Source organism: Temnothorax curvispinosus, unplaced genomic scaffold, assembly GCF_003070985.1.
Source record: "Temnothorax curvispinosus isolate PA1 unplaced genomic scaffold, ASM307098v1 QBEX01005011.1, whole genome shotgun sequence".
NCBI classification, from domain to species: domain Eukaryota; kingdom Metazoa; phylum Arthropoda; class Insecta; order Hymenoptera; family Formicidae; genus Temnothorax; species Temnothorax curvispinosus.
Window position 1 is genome coordinate 1,043,995 of NW_020214791.1, and position 16,659 is coordinate 1,060,653.

The 16,659-nt window shown below is 40.2% G+C and overlaps 1 protein-coding gene across 4 annotated transcripts in view; it reads right to left on the bottom strand.

Annotated features, from left to right (window-relative positions):
* LOC112454321 (protein kinase C and casein kinase substrate in neurons protein 1) overlaps nt 1–16,659 on the bottom strand; it is a 54,714-nt gene that overhangs the window by 18,674 nt on the left and 19,381 nt on the right. Inside the window, exon 1 of one of the 4 annotated variants that reach the window (XM_025015622.1) lies at nt 7,036–7,297. The exons of the other annotated variants lie outside the window; for them this stretch is intronic. The gene's annotated coding sequence lies outside the window, so the exon portion shown is untranslated. Of the gene's footprint in view, nt 1–7,035; nt 7,298–16,659 lie in introns of those variants that run through there. 4 annotated transcript variants of the gene reach the window in all.

Consider the following 16,659-nt stretch of genomic DNA (forward strand, 5'->3'; position numbering starts at 1 on the left):
TCATTCGAGCGATTTGCGCGCCCGCATCTGGAATAGTTATCAAATTGGCCGTTGTATAGAAGGTAAATTAATAGCTCCAATCAAAACTCTTTCTCCCAGATTGCATAGTTTTGAAACTTTATTTTTGCTCCGCGATAGGCAAACCGTTACGTTCGATTAGCCGTTAACCAGATGGTGGATTAAACAATTTTTGCTCCACTAGTGCGCGCCCAATATTACGATTTTCCGATAATCGAAACAATCGGGCGACGCGCCATGCGGAGATAATGATACGGCCCGTGACGTGATTTCAGGGTGATGGAGGACATCTGCATCCGACAGTGAATCATGTGTCGACGACGGGCTGCCGTTCGCAACGACAGCTCGGCCGATGATACTTAACTGACCGGCACAGTTACTGTTTACAATTACGTCCGCGAATTTATGCCTAAAATCTGGGTTAGTATACAAGCGCTGTTAGTGGCAAGCGATTATGCGACAAGCAGTCTTATGTTGCAATTATGCGTCAAAATAAATTCCTTTTAAAAGACGTGATGGAAAAGTAACACTTTATATAATACGCATCATAAAGCTGCAATATTAATATTTTATTAAAAAGTGAGACATTCTACTTTTATTTAATCGACAATATTATCGACAATAGCTGTACATTCTGTACATTCGACTGACATAAAAGTCCTTAGGTCGCACGCGCGCTGTTTTAATTTTGAACCGGAAAATCAAGTTTCAAATGTAGGTCATGCCTCGTTCCGATATTTTGTCGTTGTGTTTAACAGAAATGGTGGGACGTCATTTCGCGCTTCAGTAGAAGTAAACTGGCGCAAGTGTCAACAACAGTTTCTTCCGCGCTATATCATCGTCGATACGAGTTTTCCCACGTTCGCATTTATTTTCCTAAAAAATCCACATTTCGAGATGTTTTCCTGCACATTGTTCGAGTCTTGAGCAATAATTAGAGAACAACATGGGTCATATTTCGTGTCTCTCGTATCTTTATTATATTTTTCATCGTTAATTCGTACGAGAGCTTGCACGCTACACTAAAATGTGCGATTACTGTAGATATTTTGCGCTTCCTTCCGCAAAGCGTCGCGACGCATTGTTCTAGTTGGACTTACCCGCAATCGATCGTCGACAGAGGAGAATTAAAAATTTTTGCTGGCGCGTCGCCAGTGCTCGGAAAGCTCGAAAATTATTCACGATGCACAATAAGGGCCTCTCGCGTGCGTCCGATGATAATTTTTGTAATTGGAATGCGAGCCGTGGTGGCCCGACCGATGTTGCGGTTGGCTCTGGAATAAATGGACGGGGCATTCTCTCTCGGAGTATACGTAAGAGTAGTTGTACGAAGGAAGCGTTGAATAGATACGAACGTGCATTTTCAAGCGCGCACTCTCTCTTATTGTGCACAACAACACTGGCGATTGTGCACGGGTCAAGGCGTCGCCTTGCCTGAAAAATGGTTTCTCGATACTTCGCTCGAGAGTTTAAATCTACCCCCGTGTTTTGATAAAATCGAATCCATTCTTCTGACCGAATTAATTTGTCTCGCGTACAACACATTCCATTTCACTTTTATTAATGATATATGTCTTTTATATTACTGTAATAGATAGTTCTTTTTCTTCACTAACATTTTTGAAATGTTTATTATGCCAACAAAATATGAAACTTTGTCGTCTTAAAAATACTATATTTATTTTAGTAATTGGTCGTGTAAACGCACGAAAGTATCGATTCGCAGTTATGCGATAATAAATCCATCCTATTTATCATTTCTATTTGCTAGTCGGATACATATTGCATCCGACTGGATTTGTATGCGGCGATGAGATCGCGGTTGATTAATCTCAGGTCGTTTACGGTAATACGTATGCGTACGCGATAATGAAAAAGCGTGAATGTCACACTTTTTCTACGCATTTATCAACATTCTCCAGATATTTTCTCGCGTTAGGTGTATTGGGCACCCGCACTTTACTGTTATCAGACCCGGCAGCCATTCCGGCCGGTTTAGCAAGACGGTACCGGTCGTGCAACGCAGCAGGATTGCAGTTATAACCCAGGCGAGCAAACGTGGTTACGGCTGTCAAAGGGAATGCAACAACGGATAAATTATGGATAAATTACGGCGCTCATTACGGATGGGTTACGGACAAAGCAGGGCCATGTCAGTAACCTCCACGTCCTCACCGGAGTTCAATTCCGCGCGTCGATAGGCTTTGCACCGTCGAAGGTTACACGCTACCGCTCGTCGACCGTTACGTAAAAAATTAATGATCGATTTCCACCGGCGCAGGCACCAACGATGTTTACAATTTACAATGCGCCTCTTTGTCGGATTTAACGTTATATACCGTGATACTTGTGACTATCCCCGTGTGAAGGCAACACCCCGTTGTTAGAGTATTATTACTAGAGTATCATAATAAAATTCTGGCGATTGAATATGAAAGATAGGAGTCCGTAGATATTATGCCAATTTCATAATTTTTTAATGTACGAAAGTACCTTTCTCATTATATTTCAATCAGAATCGAACCGAGTCGTAAAACTAGGATTTCTCTGGCATTATTTAGAATTCTCAAGCAAAACCTCCGAAATTATATAATCTCCATATGAATTATTAGAGAATCTTTACCGTAGAGAATATTATGCATGTAAATAGCTGAACTAGAAACAGCACACATTTTAGGCTTACGCAGCCTATGCGCCTGCATACCCTAAGGATACCAATGAAGAATCTGTGCAGCCCTTATAATCGTTATGCCACGCTTCGCACTTTAACGAGCGTCAGAAACGGTCGGTCTTCTATTAGATAAGATGTTGGAGGTGCTCTTCTTGGTTGTTGGTGTACAGAAATTCATGCAGGATGATCCCGAAGGTGCAATTAGTCGGAGCTGTTCCCATTGGCCTTGAAGCGAAGCTTGTTAAATCCACCTGCACGATCCTTAAAGATTGCTTCAGGCAGATTATTCGTTTGGAAAAAGATGAAGGTCTCGAAATCTGGGATCAACCTCGCTAAGCCGAGATTCAAACGATCAGAAATATATAGGAGAAAAATTTTCAGGTGACACCGCGCTTCTGCGTCCCGAAAAACTTTGATTAAAAATCGGCGAGACAAAATTGTATGAGCAAATATAAAAACTGTGACTATAAATCGAACATAATTCATTCAGCATTTTTACAAATTGAACCAATTTATGAGATCTTCGAATTATTACTTTAATGTTATAGGTACTTGAATAACTTGAATAAAGAGTAAGTTTTAGAACGATATTTAAATTTAATTAAAAATATAACTTTTTCAGTATATTTTTATAAATTAAAGAATTTTAGAAATCTCCAAATAATTATTTTAATCTATTTTAACAAAAAGCAAGTTTTAGAAAAATATTTAGACATATATTTATTTAAAAATAAAATTTATCCGGTATTTTTATAAATTAAATGCTTTTAGAGATCTTGAAATCATTACTTTAATGTTATATTTTAACAAAGTGCAAGCTTGGGAGTATTTAGATATCCTGCCAACTTTATTATCGATTATCTGAAGTATCGTATATGTTTAAAATTTAAGGGGCTAGATAATATATATGTATGTATACTATTCCCCGAACTACAGTTTATGGCTTACTCCTATTTCGGCAGAGAACATCAAATAAGAGCAGTGGTGCGTGTATTTGCGTAGAAAATGGCAGGAAGATGCGGCACAGTTGCATGGTTCCTTTCAGTTTGAGAAATCGATTTTACGAACACAAAAGACACTCTTGCGAAGAAGGAACTTCGTTATCGATTGGATGGAACCACCTACTTTCTCTTGTACCTCGCTCGGCACACAATCCCGCCGCCATATGACACGATCGAGTAGCTATCGCATCAGCATTTTTCTCAGGATTTAAGCACATTATACTGCACGCCACAGATCCGTGCTTTATCACACTCTTGCCTGAAAAACTCCGTGAGAGTTACTATATCGCGATCATCGAGCGATCATAAAGTTCCGTTACGGGATGGATCATATATTCACGGTAGCGGAATTTTAAATACATTCTGCAGCGTCATGGCTTGACGATTAACAGTTTAATATAATTGCTCGTATACAGACGTGACGAGGAAGTTTGATCATCGTCGCAACGCATATATATCACTTTCAATTTGAACTCGTGGAGTTAATTTTAATAATTTGAATTATTAAGTAGGTTTAGAGCAGGGGACAAGTTTTACGCAGCGTATTATATCCCCACCCTCTTCCACCGTTAAGTGCTTCATATTTTTCTTCACACAGTACCGTCGAGAACGAGAGACGGGAAAATGGATGAGAACGGCAAGTAGGGTGATGGAGGAAAGGGTTTTGAAATATGTGGAGCGTAAAGAGGCCGGCAAATTTCAACGTCTATTCCCAATCGGGTCGTGACAGGCTGATAGCCGCTACCGAATTATGTATCACTCGAATAATTCGCTGATAATAGACGGCAGAATTGTCTCTATCAAAGAGAAGGAAGAACCGGAAAAACTTAAATATTTTTACAGCATACTTGTAGATTGTAAAAATTCAAAATCCACTCGATTATAATAATGTATATAATTTTGTCTGGGATAAGAAAATTATGCGGCGCATTATATTAATTTATCTAACGTTAAAATTTCTTATTCAGAATGTTAATGAGCGCGGGTCTCGCCTCGACATGAAAGAAGGGTTACGCTACGTCAGGTTAATGAGAATTAGTATAATAATTACGCATAATGAAAGTAAACGATTAAATTATTTTGTTTCACAATTTTCTCGTTGCTGGCAACTAAGGAGAAAAATCCCCGTGAAACGCTTCCGTGTGTGGACGTGTTGATTATGCTCCCCCATGCGATAAGCATATTCGGACCCTCGCGCTAATGCAATTCCACGAGCTGTGATCGAATTAGTTTCTGGACGAGGCGAGCCAAGGTTAATAACGACCAAGTACGGGATGTAAAGCGACATCGATTAAAGCGTGCGACCCAATTTGTGCTAAAAATAACAAGCAAATCTTCGAGTGGCGAAATGCGTCGCGGGAAAAAATGCATACGAGGAAAAAATTTTTCGTAATTGACGTAACGCGCAGCGATTACGCAAAAGTTACATAATAATGATGTACGTGGTACACATAGTGGGAATTTTGATTTTAATATAATTTTCTGTCTGAATTAAGTATCTGATAGGGACAACTAATTCAAAGCGCAAATTCGAATGAAGAACTGTCCGTTAAAATATTCAGGAAGTTTCTTCGATCGCGACGATCCTTTATAGGACAAGATGCGGCTAGCTAGGGAGAGTTTCTACCTGCGTTCGCGAGTACAAAGGGCAGGAGATTTAGGTCCGAAGTGGCGTCGTCTGTATACGCGCGAGCGCATATAAGCAGGTTGTGCGGCAGGTATCCGCGAAGGGATCCTGCCTGGAGAGAGAGAAAAGGGCGAGGTCTTTCGAGCGTGAGTACGCGTGAGCGCACCGAAGCGCGTCGTTAACACACGTTCGCACGAGGAAGAACACGGTCCAGCAGCTTTTTGTGTATTACCCTGTGTTTTAAAGATCTCGCTGTTAAACTTAAAAAAAAAAAAAAAAAAGAGAAAGAAACGCTGCGAGGTATACGGTAACCCTCGGAGATTTCACGCTTCCCGAAATACGCTAATTAGGAGACGCTTTCTCGTCGCGTTTCATCGTGCGCATAAAGACGCGAGGTAGAAATACGTATATGCGGTTCTGTTCATTCCCTGATTCCTGGTACCCACAAAATAATCCGACGGTAATTCATATATTGCAGATTATTTACAATCAAACTTCTTAATTATAAAAAAAGATGTCTCGTTATGAAATTTTGCCTCACGAATTTTTCTAAGCTTTATTTCTCACACTTTTTAAATTACACGCTAGCGTTTGATTTCTTATCTTCTTCAGCATTTGGATGACATTTTCAACGAGTCAGTTTATTCATAAAAATTCGTCATATCTATTCGAGAATCTTTCTTCGAAACGTTAAACGCGGTTTTGATAAACAAACGTTGAATAGAAACTTTGTTCACGCGAGCTCGCGAACAAGATCGAACGTATAGAATCGTCGAACGCGCGTTACGAAAACAGATCTATACACGTCGCGCGAGAGCGCAACGCACACAGGTTTGCAAGATGTCGCCCGCAGCGAAGCGTGTCCGTGACTGACTCGCACTGATAGATGCGTGCGAGGGAACTCCATGTTTAGCGTTTTCTTAAGGTCAGCCGATCTAACGTACGCCACCTCGGGCACTTTTATCTACAAGTTAATGCGAGTGGAGGTGTACGATCTTGGGGAATCAAGCGTGTCGCGTGGATTTAGTGATGACGGTAATTCAAACGTCAACTACCACATCGATATATTCACGCGAATGGTCAAGAGCGACGATCGGACGACGTGCGGTGAGTTTCAACGTTATTCAAGGAGCGGCCTGATAAGCGATGCGAGTGCTACCTCGCAGCGACCTTGCGGGAGCGCTCTTCAGCAACGCACTTAGCACCGGGGACGCTCACGGGGCCGCGCGGCACGCGCTAACGAGCTGCGCGTAGCGCACATCCTCTCAATCGATTGCGCCATTATTTCGATGTGCTCGTAATTTTCCGTTCATATCGCCGTAAGTAATAGCCGTTCAGAGCGCTGAATAACTTGAACTTCACGCTGCCTCGGGACCGGTCTTGAATAAAGAATCGAGTGATTCCCGAGAGAAGAGCGAAGTTCGAATCAATTGTTATCAATCGGCAGTTTTGAAGTTCGGAGTCGGCGACTCGTCGAGACTCGCGGAAGATAAACGTGTCCGATCGAGATCTCAGTTCCGAAACAAATGCGGAATTCAAGCGCCGTCTTTTCCTGACGGATGTCGGGATTAGGACCGGAAGCGCGCGCGAAAACGAACGTTCTTCCGATCTCTCAGATTTCATGTAAATTAGTCTGGCACTTGGCACTCCCAGCCGCGCGAATTCCGCGCTGAATAAGCGCACTAGTCCGCGCGCCAGCGGCGCGGACTTCCTCCTACCTTGGCAACGCATGATCGGGCGTCGAGATAAACGGAATGCCAATTTCAACCGGATTTCCCAATCTCACTGGCACACACGCACGATTTGCCGCAGCCTCACGCCGCGGAGCGGCACGCAAACGCTGCGGAAAAGTGACTGGGAGAGGAAAACCCGGTTGTGTCTGCGCGGCAGCGCACGTTCCCGGATACGGGTTTATAAATAAACGCGCTGCACACGTACGTCGGACGAACGTGCGATCCACGCGACGCGACGGTTGGACACGGACTGACGTCCGAAGAGGACTCTCGCGAGTCGCGCTCTCCGCAGCTCTCGCGGCGATGAATGATCGTGTGAGAAAGAATACCTGTTATTACGCGACACGCCGAAGTAACAGGCTGACGAGAAATTCTCCGTTAACCCTCCCGTCGACGACGGGAAGGGATAATCGAATTACTTTTCCACCGTAATTTTATCTCGGACAGATTATTCTCACCGTCCGCTCAAGTATTTGTACAGTTTATTTCGAATTCGCCAAAAAGATTTTTCTTTATTATTTTATGTATTATTGGATGTATGTATGATTTCTTTAATTCCTAAGTGGAACACAGAACCTGTTATATATTATATAATTTTGTTTATATCGTATAATTTCTTTCTAAGAAAATGGAAAATTAAAAAGTTTGACAAATCGCTGATAAAAAAAAATTAGCGAGTGCTAAATAGCAGATAGAACAATAATTGAATAATTCGCATTTGAAAAGAAAACTAGACTAATTCAATTATGCGTAATGTAATTATGTAAACTGAATATCCGAAATTCTAATTATTGTATGTTTGTAACAAATACATAGATTTATTTAAAATAGTTAACAACGCGGCCAGCAAATGATAATTAACTCAATATTATTTTGGATGAAATAGAGTATACTAGAATATCAGAACCAAAATAAACATAAATAAATTGCAGGTATACGTTAAAAGATTAAAATAATTTAATAAATATATAATATACAGTAAAATAATAAAAACAACTATCTTTGGCGTGTACCTTGAGAAAGAAATGAGTTATTTTATTTTTGTCGCCCGTAAGCCATCACTAATTAATTATAATCGAAGTTAGCTCGAAGTCAATGAGCTATTTATATTAATGATTTCGGTTCATCTCGGCAAACAGATAAAAATGACAAATCAATGCGCCTCCTCGGATACGAAGACGGCTGCTGTCGAAGGCCAACGTAATAAAACGAAGACCAGGCTTACGTAAGGATTCACTCGTCGCAAAAGCTTATTTACATATAGTGCTAATTATGCCTCCGTTCAGGTGTGCGGCTGTTGAAGGTGCATATATATAATATATACGCGTAGAGAATTACGACTCTGGTCAAGGCTGGGTAATGCTGGAGGATGCCTCATGCTCTAAGATTGCAGATAGAAAATATTCCAAGTCTCGTTAAATTATCTAACGGGCTCGAAGATTTCGTTTAAACTTTACCGTATATGTTCGAGAAAGCGAAAATTGCAAATTTTCCCTCTGTACCTCTCAATTATTCGATTATGAATATTTAAGGCGCAACTATGGCACTTAGAATACTTTCAAATTATTCAAAATTCAATTCAAACGATATAACGTTTATCTCTCACGTTTATTTATGATGTTACTTTCAGAAGCAAGAGAAGGATGTAACGAAAACGCCTTTATATATACGTATAAAGAGAGAGCGAAAGGGACAGAAAAGGATAATGAACCCGGCCGATTAATGGAGGTAACAAGCACGACACGGTAATACTGCTTAATTGTACATTCCAATTAATGTTTTTGTGCGCATCGTCTTACTTGCTGTAAAACTACCGGCATCCATCAGACTGTAACCAAGGTCAGTACTCACGCGTATTATCTAACGGTAATTTGAATCTGCGACACGCTCAAGAATGCAATGAAAACGAGAGTGAACATTTCTAGCAGCCTATTGTTTCAATTTTCGACTTCGACCTTTTCTTTCTGCCAGTCTCTTCATTCATACGCTTATAGCTTATCGAAACTTTTATTTACTTATAAATCCGCCGTTTCGAGTAATTTCAGACCGAGGGGAAATTCGCAACCCAAACTTTTGTACACCACTGCTGTACTGCCGAGCCAATGCCGATTAAAATTTGGACACTTAACAATGTTATGCAATGCTTCCTGCATTGCCACTGCCATCAGTCATTATTACCACTGCCCAATCACTGATGACAATGCCATCAAACATTACAGGCCACTTCTTACTTTTTTTTAGTCCACTGCTGAATTTTTGTATAAACACCAATGCCGGCTGTAAATTTCCCCTCGTTGCAGACTTGTGCAAACCTTGTGTCTTTTAATATTTATTTCTTTTCCTAACAAGATAAAACATAGGTTATCATAAGTGATAAATGTGTCGGTCTTTCGCTTTTCCAGAGAGAGAACAGATTATTTATATCAGATAAATGTTTCTGTCGGACGTGTACGTTACATTCCGCGTATTTCATTGCTTCGTAAATGCTTTTGCAGTAATACTCGCATAAATATCCTTAATTCACGAAATTCCATTCGTTAATAAATGTTACAAAATAACAGCTTTATTTCATATTTTCTTTAAGATTTAAATTTCGTATATATGTGCGCGCTATATTTTATCCTTTTATAAATCCTTTTATAAATAATTGAGTCGACTGTGCTACGTATGATATTAGTATATCTTAATTGTGTATCTTAATTACGAATGTCGTAATTACGTATGCATATGCTGCTATATCATGTCGTCTTATTCGCCGAGTACGCTCGTTACTGCAAATAGTTAAAAGTTCATATTTTCGTGTCAATATCTTCTTCTTCCTCTTTCCAATTATTCTTTCTATATTTTTTCACAAAAATGTTTGGATTTTACGTCTCTATTCCCACAACAATGTGAAACACTCAAAAGTAATTATTTCTTAGCATTAAAGTTTGTCTATAGTTCATTAATTTTGTAAATCTAAAGTTTCTATTATAAAATTGAAATAGATGGTCTTTTGTAACAATTTGTTATAATATTATTATTCGCAATAATTGTCTCTGATCTGTTTTGTCCAATTCATAGTTCTTCTAACGTTAAGCTGAGAAATCTCGTGTAATCTATATATATTATATACATATATAAGTTATAGAATTCTCTTAGGACACATTTGTGTCATGTTCTAGCCGTGTTTATGGCCTAGGGACTCGCGAGAAATGGCAAACGAGCGATTGGGAGGCGCGCCGCGCGCGTTTCTTGTCTCTATTGATTAGGCTACCGATCGCGGAGGGGCATAAAGGGATTGGCTTCCTTGTCGAGCGGAGCGTGATGGGTCGAGAGAGGCCGTATTTGTGTCCGATCCTATTATAAATCCACCGGTGATTACGCTGCACGGAAATGCGTCGGATTTTAACGTTACGATAAAAATGACAAAAATAATGTGGGCGAAGCTCAAAACCGAAAGTATCGCGGATCGATACCTTCTGACATTCGCGGATCTTGAAGGTACTATCGCGCTGCCTCTTGAATCTTATATATATACGCAAAACATTAGAATATCAAATTTCAGATAACCTTGAATTTAATTGTTCAGCGAGATATTGAGTTAATGTCTTGACGCAAGCACTATATCTCCTTACGGGGACAGGTGAATTTGGAACCGTGTGCGATTTCGTGAAAGAGCAATGGCAATTAAATGTTTGCTCCGCTTATGACGTTGATGATGTATTATTCATCCTCGGCTTTATTATTTCACGGAAATGCCATAACACTCCACTGATTGGCTATTCAGGAACTTCAGAACGTCGCGCACCACCTCCTCTTAACTCGAGTGTCCCGTAATGTTCATATACGGATAATGCATGCAAACTCAGTCTGATCGGCTTAATGAGGATGTACCCCGGTCTGAATGGCAAGTGCAAATTACGCGCGCGTGGGTCTCGGGGCAAATACCTACATTAAAGGCTAGCGACTATGTGTTACTTCCACTTGGTTAGTGGAAGTAACGTTACCGTATTTCCGTACGTAAGACGGGAATATCATACGTCGTAAACTTGCTGATTATTCGACAACTGCCTCTCAGCACTATTACACTTCCCTTCACAACCATAACGCGTTTCCCATTATGTAACATTTTTCAGGTTTATTTTACGAAACATATTCTCAACAGTTTTTCGTCCTCTTTACTTAAATTTCTCGCAAATACTTGCGTGATCGCTCTTAGATACCGGATAAAAAGAAAGCAGTACTATTCAATAATCTGAATGAAAATGCGAAAATTACGATCTCTCGATCCATTTTCTATATCGGCGCTGTGGCAGGTTCCTCCGAACCTGACCCGAATAGAGTCGTTAATTAACGCGTCATCGGTTACGTTCGATACTCATCGGTGCCGAGATTAAGGTATTATAGGTGGTAACGCCAATGAGCGCAGTCCTATCCAGCGACCGTGCACGACGAGAATCGAGTTTCGTTTTTAGAAATTACGAGCGCTCGTCGTTCCGGCATTTTTCCTTCTCCTGCTCTCCCTCGTTTTCCGTTTCTCGCGTACAGCGCCGCGCCGCACGCGCGTTGCACAATTAATTGCAATCAGCGTAGCGTTTCTCGTTACTTCTCCTGTCCGGGAAGAACTTGGGTATAATAGCGTTTCTCGCGGCGAGGTGGAACTTGAAGAACTCATCGTTCCAACTCGTCGTATAGTTATAGCTTCGCCAAGACATGAGAAGTTAGGAGAAACTACTCTCTTGCTACAGTAATTTAATCGGAAGAGCTATAAATAAATCCATCAAATCGTTAACGAAAATACTTCTTCGGTGTAAACGTGTCCAAAAATAATAAAGATTAGTATCTATTGTATAAAGATAAAATGCTGGTATAATGCGCGACGACAAAAGATGCATGTCGGTGCATTGAAAAATTACGCGAAGCGAATAGCCATAAAGTTATTAAACAAGTATGAGATCGAGGTAAAAGATACTAATTGCAAGCGACATATTTCTTACATTTGTCATTAAGGAGGCTTAGCAAACATGCCAATATTATCACGCGCAAAGAATGGTGCCAAAGGTTCTTAAAACGTAAAGATAACTTGGATATAGCACTGATAAAAAATACAAATGCCACGTCTCCGAGGCTCTCACAATCAGTAACACCGTTGAATTTTGCGGAATTCCTCAATGAATGAAGAAAGAATGAATAAATGCAACGTATTAATTACGTATTAATTACGTATTAATTACATACGTTTAATTACATAAATTTAATTAGCTTCTGTGTATAATACGTACATTCCGTTAAGGCGTTGAAAGAAAAATAAAATTTTGATATATCACTTTACTCTGTATGCATTTAAGTGCGGACGAATTTGCTCCCCGAGTTTTGTGAATCGCGAATTTATTTCGCGGCGGTTGCAGTTGTGTGTTACTTGATTACAATTGCTGGTACGTAGTTACGCGCGTGAATCTGTTTCGCTCAGCGTGCTACTCGTATTGCAACAAAAGCAATTTATGAGAGTTCGCTAAATGAGTTGTCCGGCCAGAATTACGTATCAAGTTTCGTGCGATTCTGAATGGGGACTGCAAAACCCCAAGAATTTAATTCATCAGACGTTCCTCGCAGACAATTAAATAACCGTTATTAATAGATAAAAGAGTTGTTTCTTGCTGAGAAATTTCAACATCTTTTTGCATCTGCAAGCTTAACGGAAGTCGCATTTATTTTCGCAAACTGGTTTTAATTAAGTTTGGAATCGTTTTAATTAACTTAAAGTTTCCGACGCACGTGCAAACGGATTTTGCACAATCCCGCCAGAGTAAGTATTATAAAACGAATCGTTAAATCGCCTGTGCGACGAATACCGACCTTGACAATATCTATCGTCATGCAATAAGGTGTCAGATTGTGAAGACACTTTTACAGTGAGACCGTTCGATCGACGACAGCCAGTCAAGACACAATGAAGGACTTCACGGAGGGCACAAGCGTCTCTCTCTCACCGTAACGGGAAGTCGCTCGAATTCACTTCGTGGGAACTGAAGAAAGAGAGTCGTTATTTGTTTCGCGTACACCGGATACCATCGGAGACTAGAAAACGGTGCAATTACGTAAGGCGGTTAGATTTTTCGTTTGCGAAATCAGAATGCTGAGATAGATTTTCCATAATGTGGAACACCGTATACATACGAGGAGAAGCAAGTTACGGCGACAAACTAATGTACCGATCGTACTTCCATGGAGCGCAGATGAAATTATCGGTTCGTGTAAAAAAAATTTTGATTTCTTTCTCCTGATAAAGTGTGTTTTTTTAACAATTAATTTTCTTTATCAATAAACAAGATGTTCGAATATTTTACGGCTGCAGTAAACACATCAGATAATCTTACAATTGTAAATTGTGTTGTACAAATCGTGCCGCCAATTAGGAAAAGTGACTTACGATCTCATATTTTATTCCTTCGCAAAAAGAGACGTTCGACTTCGTGGCCTGTTATGCAGCAGGTGATAAGAAAACTTCAACGTAAAGTGGCTCTACACGCATAGAGTATGCGGTTATGAGTCACCGGCGAATTATGCAAAAGACGTCGTCATTCGCCGGTTTTCCGCGATATAATAATAATAATAATAATAATACTCGCGATAAGACCAACGGACACAAATATCGATAATTGGGCTGTGGTAAACTGATAAATTATCATCGTATGTCGTTACTCTCTTACGCAGATCCTCATGCAAATATTAATCCAGTTTTTAAACATACAAATAAAAGAGGCAGAATTTTCTATCTGTTTTTTAAGAAAGTTGTTTCACGCGAAGATCACAAACAGAAGCGGTTAAAAAGCGTAGTTCGAGAGGGAAAACAGAAAATTGATAGTAATGCGTATTACGCTATATTGTACACACATGGATTGATACAGATATGTCTGTACAGGTGGTATCCAAGACCACCTGTCGTTCATCGTCATTGGAGAACTTGTCGATTACGAAAAGTAGGCGGTTCGGAGACCTAAATAAATAGACAATGATATCTAAGCCCGACGGTTGCCAAAGTTCGATCGTACGACAGACAGTACTCGACGTAATCGATGGGTTGGAGAGTGGCCCAGTTGTTGGTCACGGATAATCCTTTGATAGAAGGGACGATTCTGGAGGCTGATGCACCCATGTATTTGGACGCGGCCAAAGAAATCCTTATTTATCGCGAACGTGAGCACTTCGAAGTGGACGCGAACTCGCGGGCGTATATCTTTCAGAAGCAGGAAGTGTATCGCGACAATATTTTTAAGGCCTTATCTCACACGTACTGATACGATCATCTATCATCTACGGAACGAAGACCTGCGATAATCTGCGTGTCGCGGACGATAGACGGATAAACATAGCGCAACTTGAAATAGAAATATTACACAAGTACATAAGAATTTCTTTTAAAATAATGATTAAAAAATGTAGTTCTAAGTGTAGCCTTGTCTATATTTATAAAAGCGGAGAATAATAACTCTTTCTCACGGAGATATAAATAAAGATCTAGATGAATCGCGGTTACGTAATGCATCAACGAACAAAGTCACAACTATGTTACGCTCAGTCGTAACTTTCTTTTAAAGGGCAGAAAATACAAAAGACTTTGTGCCCTCTTTTAATCTCAAGAAAAGTATTGATTTTCAAAGTCCGAGTGCGTTGTCAGTAAAAGGATTCAAGCTGTCGAGAGCGTGACGCCAGAGTCGTCTGGCGTCTTAATTGTATTAATAAATGGTTCGGACGAAGTCGTTTGATACCGTTGGGCCGGAGTCAACTCGGGCATTATCTTCATCACGTCTCGCACGAGATCCCTTTGGAGAAGCAGCTATTGCGAGTTCGTCCGGTTTCACCCACGATTTTTCTCCGACCAACATTCTGCCGAGAATAGCAGCGGGCATCGCACGACGACACGACGGCACTTCTCAGTTCGGTTGATGACGCAAGTAACAACGTGCATCACATCGATGTTTTAACGTCGTCGTGCGTCTTTCGTCGCGCGTCCTTCCTCGCGAATTTATACTAATAAACGGTCCAAGTTATTTTTAAATTAATAAATAGCCAATAAATTTTTAAAAAATATCGATCAAAAATGTCAAAGCAGCGTTTTAAAATCGAGTAATAATTGATGCATGGCATAAAGGCGGAACATATAAAATTTACAATTATTATTACAATTTAGACATTATAGATCATCGAAAATAGTCGAGTTATTTTTTATTGTTAGATATTTGTGATGCGTCGTGTAATAAATGTAAATTTATTCTGTGAGTAAGTAAGGAGGACATAGTCAAATATGTAAATTTTGCAAGCTAATCAAAGTGCAATTAAGAGAATTTCGTCAAGACTGTTTACGAGACACTTTGGTCTCATTTCGTCATGTACAAAAGAGAGAAGTGGATCATCGATTTGAGATTGGAATCTCAAAATCGAGGTCGACTTTGGCTGATACCTCTGCTAGCAGTTGATATAGTTGTTATGCTCCGTGCATTGATCACCTAATGCACGGCGATGGTATTTACAACTGGGACGCTATCGCGAACTCGGTTGAATATATTATCTGCGATCGAAGATTATTATCGCGGTGCAGTAAAATACACGATAAGAATAATAGAAAGACGTAAAAAACGTCTCTGGCCATAAAGTAACTAGTAGAAAATTGGAAAATTTTGCGATCGCACACACAATTAATTTTGCGGTAAATTAATTGATTGATTAAGCGAATAACGCGATACACAGGTATGTGTAACAGGTGTTCCTTTATGGGATATGGATCGTTTGGATTCTAGAGAACGCGGAGAAAGCGGCCGTACGCTAACGTCGAGGCAGGCAAGCAGATGTATTATTTTAGCGCGCTGCATCTAATCGACGATGGGTTTGCGCGAGGCGAGTTAAAATTATGGTCCCGATAAGTGGAATAAGCGTGCACATATGCAGGAGCCTGCACCAGCCTAGCAGGGAAGCTCTGTATACAGTTAGCAGCGAAGTGTAACAACGCGCAATTTTGACTGCGAGGCGCGCGTCATTCGTCGCGCGTTATAACTCATTAACTTTAATGATCCGCACGATTTATTCCCTCTTACCATCGTTTCACTTCCAAGGCCTGGCCATTTGGGCCGCGAAAGCATACGATGGAAACATACGGAGGACATGCTACGCATTGTCAACGCACCACCTGTCGCGACAACGAGCGCCTGATTGATCTATACGGTTAATCGATATGAAAGCGAATCCACCGACGTCGGGAGACACGCGTCAAATTTTTCAGCTTAAATTCGTTACGTCGGCAAATAATTAACTTCCTACTCTGCATACTGGCAATAAAGACAGAAATAAAAGATGTAGAATTATATGTGCGTATTATAATCTGAAGTATACGTCTGTCAGAGGAGCAAAGAAGTAAAAACAACTGTAGATAAAACGTTTCAAGAAGACGAGTCTTTACTTATTAAATTTCAGTTTTATTAAAATCGTGAGCATGGAGATCCTTTATGCAACGATATATTTCTGAAATCGAACGCGATATGTAGGTCAAGGTTTCTTCTATTACGTCTTCTTTCTACAAAATGTAACACTAGGAAAAATAATTTAGTGTCTCCAACACAAAAATTTGGTTAA